At 45.6% G+C, this 17,890-nt stretch overlaps 1 pseudogene; it reads right to left on the bottom strand.

The window, feature by feature from the left end:
- Positions 1-15,456: 15,456 nt before the first annotated feature.
- LOC123040875 (probable carboxylesterase 18) lies at positions 15,457-17,108 on the bottom strand (annotated as a pseudogene).
- Between the last annotated feature and the right edge of the window lie 782 nt (positions 17,109-17,890).

Raw genomic sequence — 17,890 nt, 5'->3', positions numbered from 1 at the left:
CTAATGCACAATTGATCAGTCATAAGGAAAGGCAATTAACAAGGACAGACATTCCCGGTTTGTCTTCAAGAAGACAAACCGGCCCTTGGGGGCTACTACGTTGAAGTGTTCTTTATATCAAAGTCCCGGTTTATCTTCAGGAGATAAACCGGCCCTTGGGGGCTACAATGGAAAAGATATACAGAATAGAACAAGTTTCAAAGTATTCCATACCTCATAACGCTCCTTCATCAGGTTCACCAAACCGGCTTCAAAGTCACGGCTGGTGTACAGGCGGTTTAAAAATCCGGAATGAAGTTCTTCAGCGCTAAGATGGACGAAGTTGGATAAATCCGTCTTCCCTTTCCCCTTGTCTATAGCAGCGATTCCTCCTTGGCGGTATGTTTGGCCAAGATTTCTGGATTATCAGGACTGGTGTGAGCCGTGCCAGTAATTACAACATCATCATCATCATTTCTTGGTGGACTTGGTGGATTGCTGGTACCCCTAGCTGGACTTGGCGGTTTAGCAGCCGGGCTCGGCGGATTAACAGCCGGGCTTTGAGGGGTAGCATGAGGACTCGACGGATCAATATAAGTCGCCGGGTCAGCCTCCAGCGGATTAGCTTCAGCGTTCTCGCCTTGTGGGATGGAGTCATCCATAACATCGGTATTTCTACCGGTATCCTCAGGAGCCCTCTCCGGTTCAACTTCACCAATGGGGGTATTGGTTTTAGCCTTCTTGCTCAGGCGGGCTTTGGCACTGTGACATCACAACAAAGATTAGCATGGTAAACCGAACTATGAAGGAAAAACATGAAGAACAATATACTTACCCAGGGACGATTTTAAGGGGAGGCAGCTGAGTGGTTGATGAAGCGCCAGATGAATTGGAAGACACCTGGTAGTCTGGATCAGACGGATTAAGTGGGTATCTGAAGAAACCCTTCAAAGGATAAAGTTTTTCGGGAGAACAAGTAACCTCTGGACGACGTTTCCGGTTTGGCGTATCCGGTAAACCGGAAGAGGTGATTTGCTGGCAACTGTGCCGGGTTGTGCGATGTTCTTGAGCTTGCTGTGTCTTCAAAGAAAACTTTGGATCCAGATAAGCAAGAGGGTGAGAGTATTTTACTTTCCGAACTGCACGGCGAAATCTTTGAACCGGCACAAGATCTGAATCGGAGGAAAGAGAGATTACCTCAACATGGTCTGCACGACTGGCTATCGCATCATCCTGGGAATAGTCATTGTCAATAAGGTGTATGAAAAAGGAACCAAGTGAATCAAGTTCTACCTCTGGATCTGATTCGTCAACATCTTCTGGCGGATCAGAAGATTCGGTGGTTTTCTTCTTGCCCGCTTTCTTGGTGACCTTGCTCTTTGCACGAGGGGCCCTAGCCGGTTTAGTCCGTTTCTAGAAAGAGTTGTTGGCCTGCAAAATTAAAACAAAGGAGCATTAGCACATTGTTAAAGCACAAGCGAATCAATGAACATTAAGTTAAACTTTACCGCTGGCGGTCTGTTGGTGGCGCAAAAAGGTGGCAACCCGGTTTGGCTGCAGGCGGCGATCGGTTCGTCAAGCATCTTCTTCACAGATTCAGTAACTTCAAGGTCTGTCATTACTATTCCATGATATCGTTGATGATCTTTAACGTCTCCAGTGTATTCATGCATCAAACCGGAGTGGCGGCTTAAAGGCAGAATGCCCCAAGAAACCCAACAGCGGACGAGATCAATATCAGTCAAACCGTTGGCCATGAGAGCCCGGAGCTTGGCGAGTTGAGGTGCAAAAGCTTTCTGTTCTTGGGCAGTCAAGCGTGGAGGTAACGGGTGGACATTGCTAAGCCGGTGAGGACGGTAACCCGGCAAGGGATTTTCTCCATCAGGGGTAGTATTCCGGCAATTAAACCAAGTTTGGTTCCAATCTTTAGGATGGCTGTGGTGTTTTGCATGAGTAAAATTAGCTTCTTTTCTCTTCTGGATTGATACCCCACCAAGTTCCGTGTTGGGACCATCAGAGAACTCCGTGTGGCAGTTTAAATGGAAAAAATCCCGGAACAGCTCCACAGATGGTTCTTCTTGAAGGTAAACTTCACAAAATACTTGAAAGTTGCATATATTAGACACGAAATTCCGTCCAATATCTTGTGGATGGAGTTGAAAGCTCGCAAGGACATCCCGAAAGAATTTTGATCCGGGCGGGCTGAATCCCCGGTCTAAGTGTTGCATAAATACAATAACATCTCCATCTTGACGTTCAAGAGGGCACTCAGAGCCCGGAACTCGCCAATGCAGGGTCCTTTTTGAGGCTAAAGCGCCAGTGGTGACATATCCGCTGATTTGTGTCTCCGTGATCCGGGATGGAACCCAATTGCAAGCGGAGATTGTTTGGTCATCTTGGAAAAGCAAACTATGAAAGAAAAAATGAAAGCCGGTTTACGATTGACGGTTTAAGTATACTACTCAATGTTAAACCGGAAAATTTTCTATTCAAGTCAAGTTGGCGGTTTAAGTGAGGACTAATGGTGTATGGCGGATTGACTATCAAAGGTTAAACTGCCCTTAGGCAGAAGGGCCGGAGCTGAAAATCTACTAAGTGTTACAGAAACAGGTTTCACAATATGTCAAATTTTCCTGAGCCCTACAATGGTGCTAAGAGGAACAGAGACGATCCAGACAGAGTCTGTTCGGGTGCGGCAAGACGCTACGGTATGATGGATTAACAAGATGGATCTAGCCGCAGATCAAAGCTAGCAGGCGCATATATAAACTCAGTAAAAGGACTAAAGAGAAGGGCGCAGAAGAACTGAGGAACGACGACGAACATGGATGAGCTCGAAACCCTAATAGAGATCTAGGGTTACAGGAAAATGAACTTACCAGGGCCACTCAGCGGCGGAGGAACGCGACAGGATTTCTGGTGCGAACAGGGTGATGCAGCGGCCTTGGTCGATGCAGATTCGAAGGTCGACGGCGGCGGCGGCGCTGGGGTCCTTCAGGTCGCGAGGAAGAAGATGAGAAGAAAGGGGAGCAAATGGAGGAGCCTGTCAGGCTTATTTATAACAAGGCATAAGATAAGTAACAGGCACGAGAATCGAGGAGTCCAAAGCGGCAAGGGGCGCACCTGTCGCCTCGAAATCCGGCATGACATTTAATGAAGGGAATCTTTTTAATCATTTTTTACAGTGATGATGTCATGACGATCCGTTGCTGTGTCCAGAGGATGACATCACAGCGGTTTAACAAAGTTTATAAAAGAAGACATCATGGCGGTTTACGAGAAATGAAGGAAAATGTTCACGGGATTTTTCTAAGTATCGAAGATTGACATGAACAGGTTCAAATCAATCTGGGGCCTAATGTTGGGGATATAACTACTGAGTGTAAACCGCCCAGGAGGGGCCGGTTCACGCTCAACTATATTGAAGCCCACAAAGACTCAGAAGATGGCGCTTTACTATGAAGCTTAGAGGCCTGGAGCCCAAAGGCGGATTAGGGCCCATAGTGGTAAACCATCATAGTCATGTAACTTGTATTGTAAGATAAGGAAAGGAGAGACCGAGCCGGACACTTGTATGAGTCGGCCTCGGGACTCTGTAAATCGGCCGGGCGTCAACCCGTGTATATAAGGGGACGACCCGGCGGCGGTTCAGGGACAAGAAACAACAAGTCAATAGCCAGGCATAGCTTGTTTAGTTCCCTGGTTAGTGAGACCCCGATAATCCCATCACAACTAGACGTAGGCCTTTACCTTCATCGAAGGGGCCGAACTAGTATAAAAACCCTCGTGTCCTTTGTCTGATTTAACCCCTTTAAGCTAACCCGTTGCGATGGCTCCATGACTAAGTCCTTCTATGAGGACATCTGACGTGATATTTCCACGACACGGATCGAGACTGGGATTTGTCACTCCGTATGACGGAGAGGTATCTCTGGGCCCAGTCGGTAATGCATCATCATAATGAGCTCGATGTGACCAAGTGGTATTTCACGGGATCATGCATTACGGTACGAGTAAAGTGACTTGCCGGTAACGAGATTGAACGAGGTATTGGGATATCGACGATTGAATCTTGGGCAAGTAACGTACCGATTGACAAAGGGAATTCTATACGGGATTACTTGAATCCTCGACATCGTGGTTCATTCGATGAGATCATCATGGAACATGTGGGAGCCAACATGGGTATCCAGATCCCGCTGTTGGTTATTGGCCGGAGAGCTGTCTCGGTCATGTCTGCGTGATTCCCAAACCCGTAGGGTCTACACACTTAAGGTTCGGTGATGTTATGGTTGTAGAGATATTAGTATGTGGTAACCAAAAGTTGTTCGGAGTCTCGGATGAGATCCCGAACATCATGAGGAGTTCCGGAATGGTCCGGAGGTAAAGATTTGTATATAGGAAGTCCAGTTTCGGCTACCGGGAAAGTTTCGGGGGTCACCGGTATTGTACCGGGACCACCAGAAGGGTCCCGGGGGTCCACCGGGTGGGGCCACCTATCCCAGAGGGCCCCATGGGCTGAAGTGGGAAGGGAACCAGACCCTGGTGGGCTGGTGCACCCCCCTTGGGCCTCCCCCTGCGCCTAGGGTTGGAAACCCTGGGGGTGGGGGGCACCCCACCTGACTTGGGGGGCAAGTCCCCCCTTTGGCCGCCGCCCCCTCCCTTGAGATTGGATCTCTAAGGGGCCGGCGCCCCCCCAGGGCCCCTATATAAAGAGGGGGGAGGGAGGGCTGCGGACCCAAGCCCCTGGCGCCTCCCTCTCCCCCCGCAACACCTCTCCCTCTCGCTGAGCTTGGCGAAGCCCTGCCGAGATTCCCCGCTACTTCCACCACCACGCCGTCGTGCTGCTGGATCTCCATCAACCTCTCCTTCCCCCTTGCTGGATCAAGAAGGAGGATACGTCTCTCCCAACCATACGTGTGTTGAACGCGGAGGTGCTGTCCATTCGGCACTAGGATGTTCGGTGATTTGGATCACGACGAGTATGACTCCATCAACCCCATTCTCTTGAATGCTTCCGCTCGTGATCTACAAGGGTATGTAGATGCACTCCTCTCTCTCGTTGCTAGATAACTCCATAGATTGATCTTGGTGAAGTGTAGAAATTTTTTATTTTCTGCAATGTTCCCCAACAATGACTTCACATCTAAGAAGTAGAGGTTGTAGATTTATTGAAGGTTAGCAAGCATTGTATTGGTCATTTGAACAATTCATGAAAGAATATTGAAGGAAGAGAGATTTCACATATAAATATACTATCTTAGACATCTTTTATAATTGTGAGCACTCATTAAGTATGACATGCTAAAGAGTTGATGTGGGACAAGGAAGACAACATAATGGGTTATGTTTCCTCACATCTCAGTTAAAGTATATTGTCATGGATCATTCAAACATGTTGAGCTTGCCTTTCCCCCTCATGCTAGCCAAAATTCCTTGCACCAAGTAGAGATACTACTTGTGCTTCCAAATATCCTTAAACCCAGTTTTTGACATGCGTGTCCACCATACCTACCTATATGCGGTATTTACCTGCCGTTCCAAGTAAATTTGCATGTGCCAAACTCTAAAACTTCAAACAATAATCTGTTTTGTATGCCCGAATCGCTCATGTAGCGACTAGGGGCTGTCAGTATCTTCCATGCTAGGTGGGTTATTCTCAAGATGAGTGGACTCCGCTCATCATTCACGAGAAAAATGGCTGGTAACCGGGATGCCCGGTCCCATGATTAAAAAGATCAAAATCAAATCAAAAATAATTACAAATAAAACTCCCCCAGGACTGTTGTTGGTATGGACGGTACCCCGTTGTTTCGGATGGCCGTGGAGTGTGATTGTTGGTGGAGGGGGAGTAAAATCTTTACCATTCTGTTTGGGAACCGCCTATAATATATGTAGTATGGAAGTTATTGGGAACTCTTGGTTGTTATGTTGACAATGAGATCATACCTCTCAAAATTATTTATCTCTATTTCAAAATCGAGCTCTGGCACCTCTGCAAATCCCTGCTTCCCTCTATGAAGGGCCTATCTTCTACTTCATATCTTTTAATTTATGCAAGAGTCAAGGTGATCTTCACCTTTCCCTTTTTCATTTTATCCTTTGGCAAGCACCTTGTGTTTGAAAGATCCTGATATAAATATCCAATTGGATGTAAGTTAGCATGAACTATTATTGTTGACATCACCCAAAGGTGAATACGTTGGGATGCAACACTATAAGCCCCTATCTTTCTCAGTGTTCGATTAAAACTTCATAACCATAAGTATTGCGTGAGTGTTAGAAATTGTAAAAACTATATGATAGTTGAGTATGTGGATTTTGCTAATCAAAGCTCTGACATAGACCCTTCCTGAAAATAAGATGAATTGTAATTGTTTGATGACTGAGAATGAAGTTTGCTAGTTTTCAAGAAAGTTTATGGTCTATGCTTTAACATGTGAATAGCTTGTTACTAGATCGTGAGAAGTTTTACGAGATGAACTACTGTTTGACATATAATCATGCTAGAAAAGGTGATTGAAATTATCATTGATCAAACTTATGCACCTGCTAGCATTCACACTTCATAAATTCTTTCTTTTATCATTTACCTACTCGAGGACGAGCAGGAATTAAGCTTGGGGATGCTGATACGTCTCCAACGTATCTATAATTTATGAAGCATTCATGCTATTATACTATCTATTTTGGATTATTACGGGCTTTATTATACACTTTTATATTATATTTGGGACTAACCTATTAACCGGAGGCCCAGCCCATATTGTTGTTTTCTTGCCTATTTCAGTGTTTCGAGGAAAAGGAATATCAAACGGAGTCCAAACGGAATGAAACCTTTGGGAGCGTTATTTTTGGAACGGATGTGATCCAGGAGACTTGGAGTTGAAGTCAAGGAAGCTTCGAGGTGACCAGGAGGGTGGGGGCGCAACCCCCCCTACTGGGTATGCCCCCTATCTCATGGGCCCCTCGAGCGTCCCCCGACCGACTTCTTTCACCTATATAAGTCCATATACCATAAAAACATCGAGGACAAAGATAGATCGGGAGTTCCGCCACCGCAAGCCTCTATAGCCACCAAAGACCAATCGGGACCCTATTCCGGCACCCTGCCGGATGGGGGATCCCTCGCCGGTGGCTATCTTCATCATCCCAGCGCTCTCCATGACGAGGAGGGATTAGTTCACCCTCGGGGCTGAGGGTATGTACCAGTAGCTATGTGTTTGATCTCTCTCCCTCGTGTTCTTGATTTGGCACGATCTTGATGTATTGCGAGCTTTGCTATTATAGTTGGATCTTATGATGTTTCTCCCCCTCTACTCTCTTGTAATGGATTGAGCTTTCCCTTTGAAGTTATCTTATCGGATTGAGTCTTTAAGGATTTGAGAACACTTGATGTATGTCTTGCTGTGCTTATCTGTGGTGACAATGGGATATTCACGTGATTCACTTGATGTATGTTTTGGTGATCAACTTGCGGGTTCAGTGACCTTGTGAACTTATGCATAGGGGTTGGCACACGTTTTCGTCTTGACTCTACGGCAGAAACTTTGGGGCACTCTTTGAAGTACTTTGTGTTGGTTATATAGATGAATCTGAGATTGTGTGATGCATATCGTATAATCATGCCCACGGATACTTGAAGTGACAATGGAGTATCTAGGTGACATTAGGGTTTTGGTTGATTTGTGTCTTAAGGTGTTACTCTAGTATGAACTCTATGATAGATCGAACAAAAAGAATAGCTTCATGTTATTTTACTATGGACTCTTGAATAGATAGATCAAAAAGGATAACTTTGAGGTGATTTCGTACTCTACCATAATCTCTTCGTTTGTTCTCCGCTATTAGTGACTTTGGAGTGACTCTTTGTTGCATGTTGAGGGATATTTATATGATCCAATTATGTTATTATTGTTGAGAGAACTTGCACTAGTGAAAGTATGAACCTTAGGCCTTGTTTCCTACCATTGCAATATCGTTTACCCTCACTTTTACCACTTGTTACCTTGTTGTTTTCATAATTTCAGATTACAAATACCTTTATATACCATCCATATTGCACTTGTATCACCATCTCTTCGCTGAACTAGTGCACCTATACAATTTACCTTTGTATTGGGTGTGTTGGGGACACAAGAGACTCTTTGTTATTTGGTTGCAGGGTTGTTTGAGAGAGACCATCTTCATCCTATGCCTCCCACGGATTGATAAACCTTAGGTCATCCACTTGAGGGAAATTTGCTACTGTCCTACAAACCTCTGCACTTGGAGGCCCAACAACGTCTACAAGAAGAAGGTTGTGTAGTAGACATCACTTATATATTGGGCATCAAGATCTATAGATGTAGATCAAGACGTTTAATTGGACTTTCACAAAGCACATACCTTGATAAAGTTTTGAAGAAGTTCAAAATGGATCAAGAAAAGAAAGGGTTCTTGCCTCTATTACAAGGTGTGAAGTTGAGTAAGACTCAATGCCCGACCACTGCAGAAGATAGAGAGAAAATGAAAGATGTTCCCTATGCTTCAGCCATAGGCTCTATCATGTACGCAATGCTGTGTACTAGACCTGATGTGTGCCTTGCTATTAGTTTAGCAGGGAGGTACCAAAGTAATCCAGGAGTGGATCACTGGACTGCGGTCAAGAACATCCTGAAATACCTGAAAAGGACTAAGGATATGTTTCTCATTTATGGAGGTGACAAAGATCTAGTTGTAAATGGTTACGTCGATGCAAGCTTTGACACTGATCTGGACGATTCTAAATTGCAAACCAGATATGTGTTTATATTGAATGGTGGAGCTGTCAGTTGGTGCAGTTCTAAACAAAGTATCACGGCGGGATCTACATGTGAAGAGGAGTACATAACTGCTTCGGAAGCAGAAAATGAAGGAGTCTCGATGAAGGAGTTCATATCCGATCTAGGTGTCATACCTAGTGCATTGGGTCTAATGAAAATCTTTTGTGGCAATAGTGGTGCAATTGCCTTGGCAAAGGAATCCAGATTTCACAAGAGAACCAAACACATCAAGAGACACTTCAATTCCATCCGGGATCAAGTCCAGGTGGGAGACATAGAGATTTGCAAGATACATACGGATCTGAATGTTGCAGACCCGTTGACTAAGCCTCTTCCACGAGCAAAACATGATCAGCACCAAGACTCCATGGGTGTTAGAATCATTACTGTGTAATCTAGATTATTGACTCTAGTGCAAGTGGGAGACTGAAGGAATTATGCCCTAGAGGCAATAATAAAGTTATTATTTATTTCCTCATATCATGATAAATGTTTATTATTCATGCTAGAATTGTATTGACCGAAAAAATAATACATGTGTGAATATATAGACAAACATAAGTGTCACTAGTATGCCTCTACTTGACTAGCTCGTTGAATCAAAGATGGTTAAGTTTCCTAGCCATAGACATGTGTTGTCATTTGATTAACGGGATCACATCATTAGGAGAATGATGTGATTGACTTGACCCATTCCGTTAGCTTAGCACTTGATCGTTTAGTATGTTGCTATTGCTTTCTTCATGACTTATACATGTTCCTATGACTATGAGATTATGCAACTCCCGTTTATCGGAGGAACACTTTGTGTGCCACAAAACGTCACAACATAACTGGGTGATTATAAAGGTGCTCTACAGATGTCTCTGAAGGTAGTTGTTGAGTTGGCGTATTTCGAGATTAGGATTTGTCACTCCGATTGTCGGAGAGGTATCTCTGGGCCCTCTCGGTAATGCACATCACTATAAGCCTTGCAAGAAATGTGACTAATGAGTTAGTTGTGGGATGATGCATTACATAACGAGTAAACAGACTTGCCGGTAACGAGATTGAACTAGGTATTGAGATACCGACGATCGAATCTCGGGCAAGTAACATACCAATGACAAAGGGAACAACATATGTTGTTATGCGGTTTGACCGATAAAGATCTCCGTAGAATATGTGGGAACCAATATGAGCATCCAGGTTCCGCTATTGGTTATTGACCAGAGACGTGTCTCGGTCATGTCTACATAGTTCTCGAACCCATAGGGTCCGCACGCTTAAAGTTCGTTGACGATCGGTATTATGAGTTTATGTGTTTTGATGTACCGAAGATAGTTCGGAGTCCCGGATATGATCATGGACATGACGAGGAGTCTTGAAATGGTCGATGCATAAAGATACATATATTGGATGACTGTGTTTGGACTTCGGAAGTGTTCCGGATGAGTTCGGGCATATACCGTTGTACCGGGGGGGGTTATCGGAACCCCCGAGGGAGTATAATGGGCCTCATGGGCCTTAGTGGAGAAGAGGAGGGGCGTCCAAGGCAGGGCCGCACGCCCCTCCCCCTCTAGTCCGAATTGGACTAGGAGGGGGGCGGCGCCCCCCTTTCCTTCCCCCCCCCCCTCTCTCCTCCTTCCCCTTTCTCCTACTCCAACAAGGAAAGGAGGAGTCCTACTCCCGGTGGGAGTAGGACTCCCCCCTTGGCGCGCCCTCCTCCTGGTTGGCCGCCTCCCCCCTGCTCCTTTATATACGGGGGCAGGGGGCACCTCTAGACACACAAGTTGATCTATTGATCTATTCCAGCCGTGTGCGGTGCCCCCCTCCACCATATTCCACCTCGATCATATCGTAGCGGTGCTTAGGCGAAGCCCTGCTTCGGTAGCAACATCATCAGTGTCACTACACTGTTGTGCTGACAAAACTCTCCTGTGAAGCTCTGCTGGATCGCAGTTCGCGGGACGTCATCGAGATAAATGTGTGCTGAACTCGAAGGTGCCGTACGTTCAGTACTTGGATCGGTCGGATCGTGAAGACGTACGACTACATCAACCGCGTTGTGCTAACGCTTCCGCTTTCGGTCTTCGAAGGTACGTGGATGACACTCTTCCCTCTCGTTGCTATGCATCACCATGATCTTGCGTGTGCGTAGGAATTTTTTGAAATTACTACGTTCCCCAACACCCGGTACCCTTCGGAACACTTCCGGTGTCCGAATACCATCGTCCTATATATCAATCCTTACCTCTCAACCATTTTGGGACTCCTCGTCATGTCTGTGATCTTATTCAGGACTCTGAACAACATTCAGTCACCAAATCACATAACTCATATAATACTATATCACCATCAAACATTAAGCGTGTGGACCCTACCGGTTCGAGAACTATGTAGACATGACCGAGACACCTCTCCGGTCAATAACCAATAGCGAAACCTGGATGCCCATATTGTCTCCTACATATTCTACGAAGATCTTTATCGATCGAACTGTTATGACAGCGTACGTAATTCCATTTGTCTATCCGTATGTTACTTGCCCGAGATTTGATCCTCAGCATCTTCATACCTAGTTCAATCTCGTTACAGGCAAGTCTCTTTACTCGTTCCATAATACATCTCCTCGTTACCAACTCCTTAGTCGTTTTCTTGCAAGCTTATGATGTGTATTACCGAGAGGGCCCACAGATACCTCTCTGATACTCGGAGTGACAAATCCTAATCTCGATCTATGCCAACTCAGCAAACACCTTCGGAGATACCTGTAGAGCATCTTTGTAATCACCCAGTTATGTTGTGGCATTTGATAGCACACAAGGTATTCCTCCGGTATCCGGGAGTTGCATAATCTCATAGTCGAAGGAATATGTATTTGACATGAAGAAAGCAATAGTAATAAAACTGAATGATCATTATGCTAAGCTAACGGATGGGTCTTGTCCATCACATCATTCTCCTAATGATGTGATCCCATTATCAAATGACAACTCATATCCATGGTGGGGAAACCTTAACCATCTTTGATCATCGAGCTAGAATAGTAGAGGCTCACTAGGGACAAGTTGTTTGTTTATGTATTCCTACATGTATTTTGGTTTCCGATCAATACAATTATAGCATGAATATAAACCTTTATCATGAATAAGGAAATATAAAATAACAACTTTATTATTGCCTCTAGGGAATATTTCCTTCAAATATGTCGTTGGAAACATTTGATTTTCTGGTTACCAGAAGTGCACAGCTACATTGAGGATGCTTGGCTATGGCATGACCACACCTTTGTTGGACGAGTACCTTCGAATGTGCGAAACCACATGTATCGAAACCCTGACAAGGTTTACTGCTGTAGTGGTCAAGGTATTGGAATTTGTTTTTTCTGTTGGAGTTTGTTGCAGTTTTATTAAATTGTCATCTTACACTCCGAGGCCATCACCGAACTAAGTAGCTAACACAAGCCGGTTGTACATGAAACCAAGTTTTACAAAGCTTATTTCTGCGACCTCTTTAGCTTCTTCGTATGCGATTTTGATATGTTAGATGACCATTATAATAGCTATCTTTCCACTCAGAGGAAAGAAAATCTATTATTCCCTTTTTAGAGAAAAAAAAGAGTCATATTATTCCAACTCACCAATGACGCACGCATGTACATGGGCTACCTTGCTCAAATCTAAGTGGCTTTGTTGTCAACTTCATAGCACAACCTTTTAAAGGATGGGGTGTGTGTGGGCGGGGGTTCTTATTTTTGGTTGCTTCTATTGGACGTGTCCAATGCTGCAGAAGTCAACTAGCATCCATTGCAGCGCCTAGTGGGCCAGCCCATGAACATTCAGCGTAGTGCACTGAATTATAGCGCGAAAAAACAACGCGAAAAAGTGACGGTATGGATCAAGCTGGCAATGGTTAACAGTTACCAGCGTCCCCGTGGGTAATTACTCTATTAGGGGACGGGGATGTGCCAAGCTTAATACCCATGGAGAAGTTTGTGAGTCAAATACCTTACCCAGCGCGCAAGACGGGGATGGGGATGGGATACCATTACCCGTGCCCGTTACCCGCCTTAGCCATGGAGGCCTTACATGTGGGCTCTAAAATCCATGTAATTCCCGCCCTTACCCATCCAAATTTCCTCCCATCCCATCCCTTTGGCCAAAAAGTACTAACAAAACCCTAACCTAGCCAAAACATATTATTTATTGCGCCGGAATGCTATTTTTTTTCTAATAAAATGCTATCAAACATTGTTGTTGATTGCATGCATGGGTTTCTCCATTGGGGATAAAAAACCAGCGGGGATGGGGATGGGAATGTTTTTATCCCCGCAGACGGGTATGGGGATGGGGACATGTATGGGAAGGTTGTCGCAAGGACGGGGATGGGAGTCTAATACCCGTTTGGGTAAACCCCATTGCGAGCATGACGTATGGACAATCGAACTCGCGCCGCTTCTTCTCTTGAATCGCTTAGATAACCTCAACGACTTCTGAACCCTAGTGACTAATACCAACAAATTGTTTTAGAACTAATTTAGCCGCGCTATTTATTACTTAGTCATTTACTATACCGTTTAGATTTTGTAGATATTCAAAAACAATTTGAGAAAGTTATTTTTTATGAAAAAAGTTCATTAAAATTTGAAAAAGCTTCACAAATTTAAAAGAAAGTTCATTAATTTTTAGAAAAATTTATTTGATTTTTAAAAATTCATCAATTTTTGAAAAAGATCATCGAATTTGAAAAGGAGTTCATCGATTTGCCAAAAATCTCATTGAATTTGAAAAAAAATCATCAAATTTTTTAAAAAAATACCAATTTAAAAAAGTTTATCGATTTTTTAAAAAAAGCTCATCAGTTTTGATAAAAAATTGACCGATATTAAAAAAAATTCATCACATTTTAATAAAAATTGTATTTTGAAAAAAGAGTATAAAAAGGGGAAGATATGAAAGAAAAGAAATAGAAAAAAGAAAGAAAAAACCAAAACAAAACCGGTTCTGAAAATTCACAACGAAAAAAGGAAAAAAAGGATGCGGAAAATAGAAAAGAAGAAAAGGAAATGTATTATCATAATATATGGTCAGCCCCGGGTGGTTAGTGTGTGTTGCACTCAAACTGCAGGCCGTGGGTTCGATTCTCTCCCACAGGGGGTCGTGCGCCCGTTTTCCCACTTGCCTTATTATATATAACTGGGGCCAGAAGCCCTGTTCTTTACCACAGTCTTTCTAACCATCCAACCAACCATCCAATCAAAGATTGATTCGCCTGTTGTTTTTGTTGTTGAAAAAGCCAAAGCCCATAATATTACGTAGGATTAACCCTTATAAAAATAACCTTATGAAATTTATTTATTTATTCTCAAGGACTATCTTATTTTATTTCATTTATCGCTATCTCTATTTCATTTAGTTTTTGTTTCTCATTTTGTTCTACTTTATGTGTTCCATCAATACATATTTCTGACATTATTTAAAAAAATGTGCAACCAATATTTTCTCCAATCTTTAGTTGCGGGATATGTTTTTCATAACAATTTATATTATTTCAACACAAAATCATATATTTTGCATACCAAAATAATTTCAGCCATTTGCATTCTTTTAATATAATTTCCCCCATCCATATTACTTGTCACAGATTTAATACAACTTTCGTAGGTAGCACGTTATCCACCCTGCAAAAGAAAAAAGGTAGCACATTATCCGAAATCTCTACCCACGAATGTCCAACTTGGAGTCTTAGATGTGACTATGTGACCCAGCGTTGCACCTTGTATCGGCTACTGGTGAGTGAGAATGCCACGATAATGCAATCGAGAAACATCTACAGGATAATTTATTTTATCTAGAAAATCCACGGGATGAATTCTATGGAATGATGATACGTGGTGACGTAGAGATTCTATTAAGAACAAGTCCCAAGAGCTGATAGAGTGTTAGGATTGTCAAGTGTGCACATTTTATTAGTGTTATAAGTGACCAAGAAATTAAATTACTTCCTCTGTCTTATAATGTAAGACGTTTTGACATTATTATAGTGTCAAAAAGATTATGGAACAGAGAGACTATATTTTTTTGTCAATGCCTCACATCTCTTGCTTAAACAAACATATTCATGCAGGCAGCAGGCAGTCTGTCACAACTCCTATTGTAATCATTTTGAAAAAAGGGAGAAAAAACTCCCATTGTAATCAGTGATCACACTACACAACGTTCAAATTAACAAATCTTATCCCACTACACAATGATCGCTTATATCCTTTTGTATTGAAATAAAAAATTATGGAGCGAACTACTAGTTTTCAAAATCGTGTTGAATTCTGGTGATGTATGCGGGATCTATTCTGTCTCCGGCGTGTTGTCCCGTAAATTTTGTGTATGGTAGCCCGTAAATCAAATTTGCGGCTTGTTCGATTGCAGGATCTACTAGAGATGCTCTTAGGATCGGCAATGCTAGTCACCGAGGGTTATAGGACTTTTTGCGGGCGAAAGACTAATGTGGATTGTTTTAATTGGTTACTAGAGGAGGCGGGCCCCACTCTGAAAATTAAGGGGCAGAGATTAGCCAGCGGAGGAAGGGGCAGTCTGTTGATCATGTAAAACCCCCGGTTGAGTGTAGCATTTATGTCTTAGGATTGTCTAATGTGTATATTTTATTACTGTTATAAGCGAATCAAGAAGCTATATTTTTCTGTCCATGCCTCACATCTCCTTAAACAACATATTCATGCATACAGCGGGCAGTCTGTCACAACTCACAACTCCCATTGTAATCATTTCGAAGAAAAAGAAGAAAAAACTTCCAGTGTAATCAGTGATCACACTACACAACGATCAAATTAACAAATCTTATTTCACGCATGCAGACAGACCCCCCACCGCACCTTGGATCACGGCATCTTCCTCACCGGGCGGTGGATTCCGCCGGCGCCACCCTGTTGCTCTCCACGAAAGCCTTCATCTCCCGGAAAACTTTGCCGGCGTCAGCGACTGGGAAGCCGTAGAACCCGTGGAAGCCATCCGGGTACTCCGCCACCTGAACCTTTACCCCCTTCCGCCGCAGCACGTCGGCGTACCGCCGCTGCCAGTCCTGCAGCGGGTCGAACCCGCCGATCACCAGCAGCGTCGGCGGGAAATCATCGGCCAGCTCGGCGTTCTCGTCGGTCACGTGCGCCGCAGGGTGGTCGCGGGTGGCGCCCACGGGAAGGAAGGCCTTCCAGGAGAAGTCGGACCGCTCGAGGTTCACCACCGGCGCCACGCCCTCCAGCCTGAGCTCCGACTCCGTCCTCTCCTCGCCGCCGAAGTAGGGCTGCACGGGGATGATGCCGGCGAGGCGGAGCGACTTGGCGGCCGGCTGGTGCTCGGCGGCCCAGCGGCTGGCGACGTGGTGGACGATGTTGGCCCCCGCGCTCTCCCCGGTGAGAAAGCAGCTGGCGAGGTCGACTGGAACGCCGTCGCCGAGGCCCGGATGCCGCCGGCGTCGTCGATGAAGCGAAGAGCGTCGACGCCGTCGTCGTACGCCGCTGGGTAGCGGTGCTCCGGAGCAAGGCGGTAGTTGACGGACACGACCACGGCGCCGACGTCGCTGCAGAGGCGGCGGCACACGCCGTTGAAGGGCCCGATGGCCGGGGAGAAGAGCGCGAAGCCGCCGGCGTGGTAGTACACGATTACGGGCAGCGGCACCTCCGAGGAGACCGGGGCGAAGACGCGCGCCCAGATGCCGCGAGAGGCGTCGACGGTGAAGTCGTAGGAGCGAACGCCGGAGCCGTCCGGGCGCGGGTTGGCGCGCGCGCTCAGCAGGCGGTCGATCACCGAGTAGAGGCAGCGGTTGACGGTGCCGTCGCTGCGCTCCACGGCGTCGATGGCGGCCGTGAGCCCCGCCAGCTGGAGCCGCACCCCCAGGGGCAGCGGCGGCGGCGTCGGGCGCTGGCCTTCGCCGGCGCCCGAAGCTCCTTGACCCGCGGCGGCTTCCATTAAGGGCCTGTTCGGTAGCCCTCCAACTCCCAGCTCCATCGATTCCACACCCGGATTTCGACCGAACGCTTCAACTCCGGGAGTTTAGGAACAGAAGCTGGCGAATTTCTCAGTGTAAAAGCAGCGGAGTTGCGGGGCTGGGTTTCTCGAGCTCCGAGGAAACTGAGAAACGGGAGTTGGTGGAATTTACTTTCCTCTGCCACCGCCAAGAGACAATCAAACCGAACCGGTACGAGAAACAACCCGAGCGAACAAGCCCAACGCTAATCGCTGGTTAATCCCCTCGTCCTTCCCTCTCACAGCAACCCGTGCAGGCCGCCGCCGATCCGATCGATCATGACTCGTCGGCCGCCGTTGTCCCCAGCACCCGCTATCATGGACCACTCGCCGTCCCATCTCCAACGACGCCATCCCCAGCAACCCCGAGCATCCCTAGATCCAGGTCCGCCCCTCGTACATCTCCTCCGTGCGTGCTCCTCCACCAGCCGCAAGCTGCACCTCATGTCCCAATGGCAACACATCGGCTCAAGGAAAAGACGTCCTGGTCAACGCCGGCCACCATAGATGAGAGATGACGGATGTAGGAGGAAGAGGGGCCTGATTGCAATCTTATTTTATTTTTTGGGATGGTTTATGCTAATGTAAGGTACTAGATCGAGAAGCTAGCTTGCCGAACGATCGATCAACTCCAGGCTTTTTACCGAGAAGCTGGCTGTTAGATTTGGGCTGAGGAGTTGAGGAGTTTTGGGTCATGGAGAGCTACCGAACACGCCCTAAGTGTGTCTCTTTACGTACGCTTCGTCACTCTGTCTCTCCTTCGTTCTCCTCTGCTTCGGAGTGCGTGAGCTCTGCTGCACGATCGGCATTGTACATATAATGGAGAGAGCCGATGGGTGATGAGTAGGTGAGATGGATCAATCGGGGTGCCGATTTTATAATCTTGTACAGTATTGTGTAAACAATGGCAAAGTCGCATGTGTTTCCTGTTGCCAAACAGGACGAACACGACGCGTCTAGGACATTGATGACACGATGAAGATTGAGCACGGGACGCAAGGAGCTCGTGGAGCGAAAAATAAGCTGACAAGTAGTTCGTTGACTGCCAGTAGTATAATGAAACGGATATAGTCACAATCTTTTTCCGAG

The sequence above is a fragment of the Triticum aestivum genome, chromosome 2B, assembly GCF_018294505.1.
Source record: "Triticum aestivum cultivar Chinese Spring chromosome 2B, IWGSC CS RefSeq v2.1, whole genome shotgun sequence".
Lineage (NCBI taxonomy): Eukaryota > Viridiplantae > Streptophyta > Magnoliopsida > Poales > Poaceae > Triticum > Triticum aestivum.
This window is presented reverse-complemented; position numbering and strand designations above follow the sequence as displayed.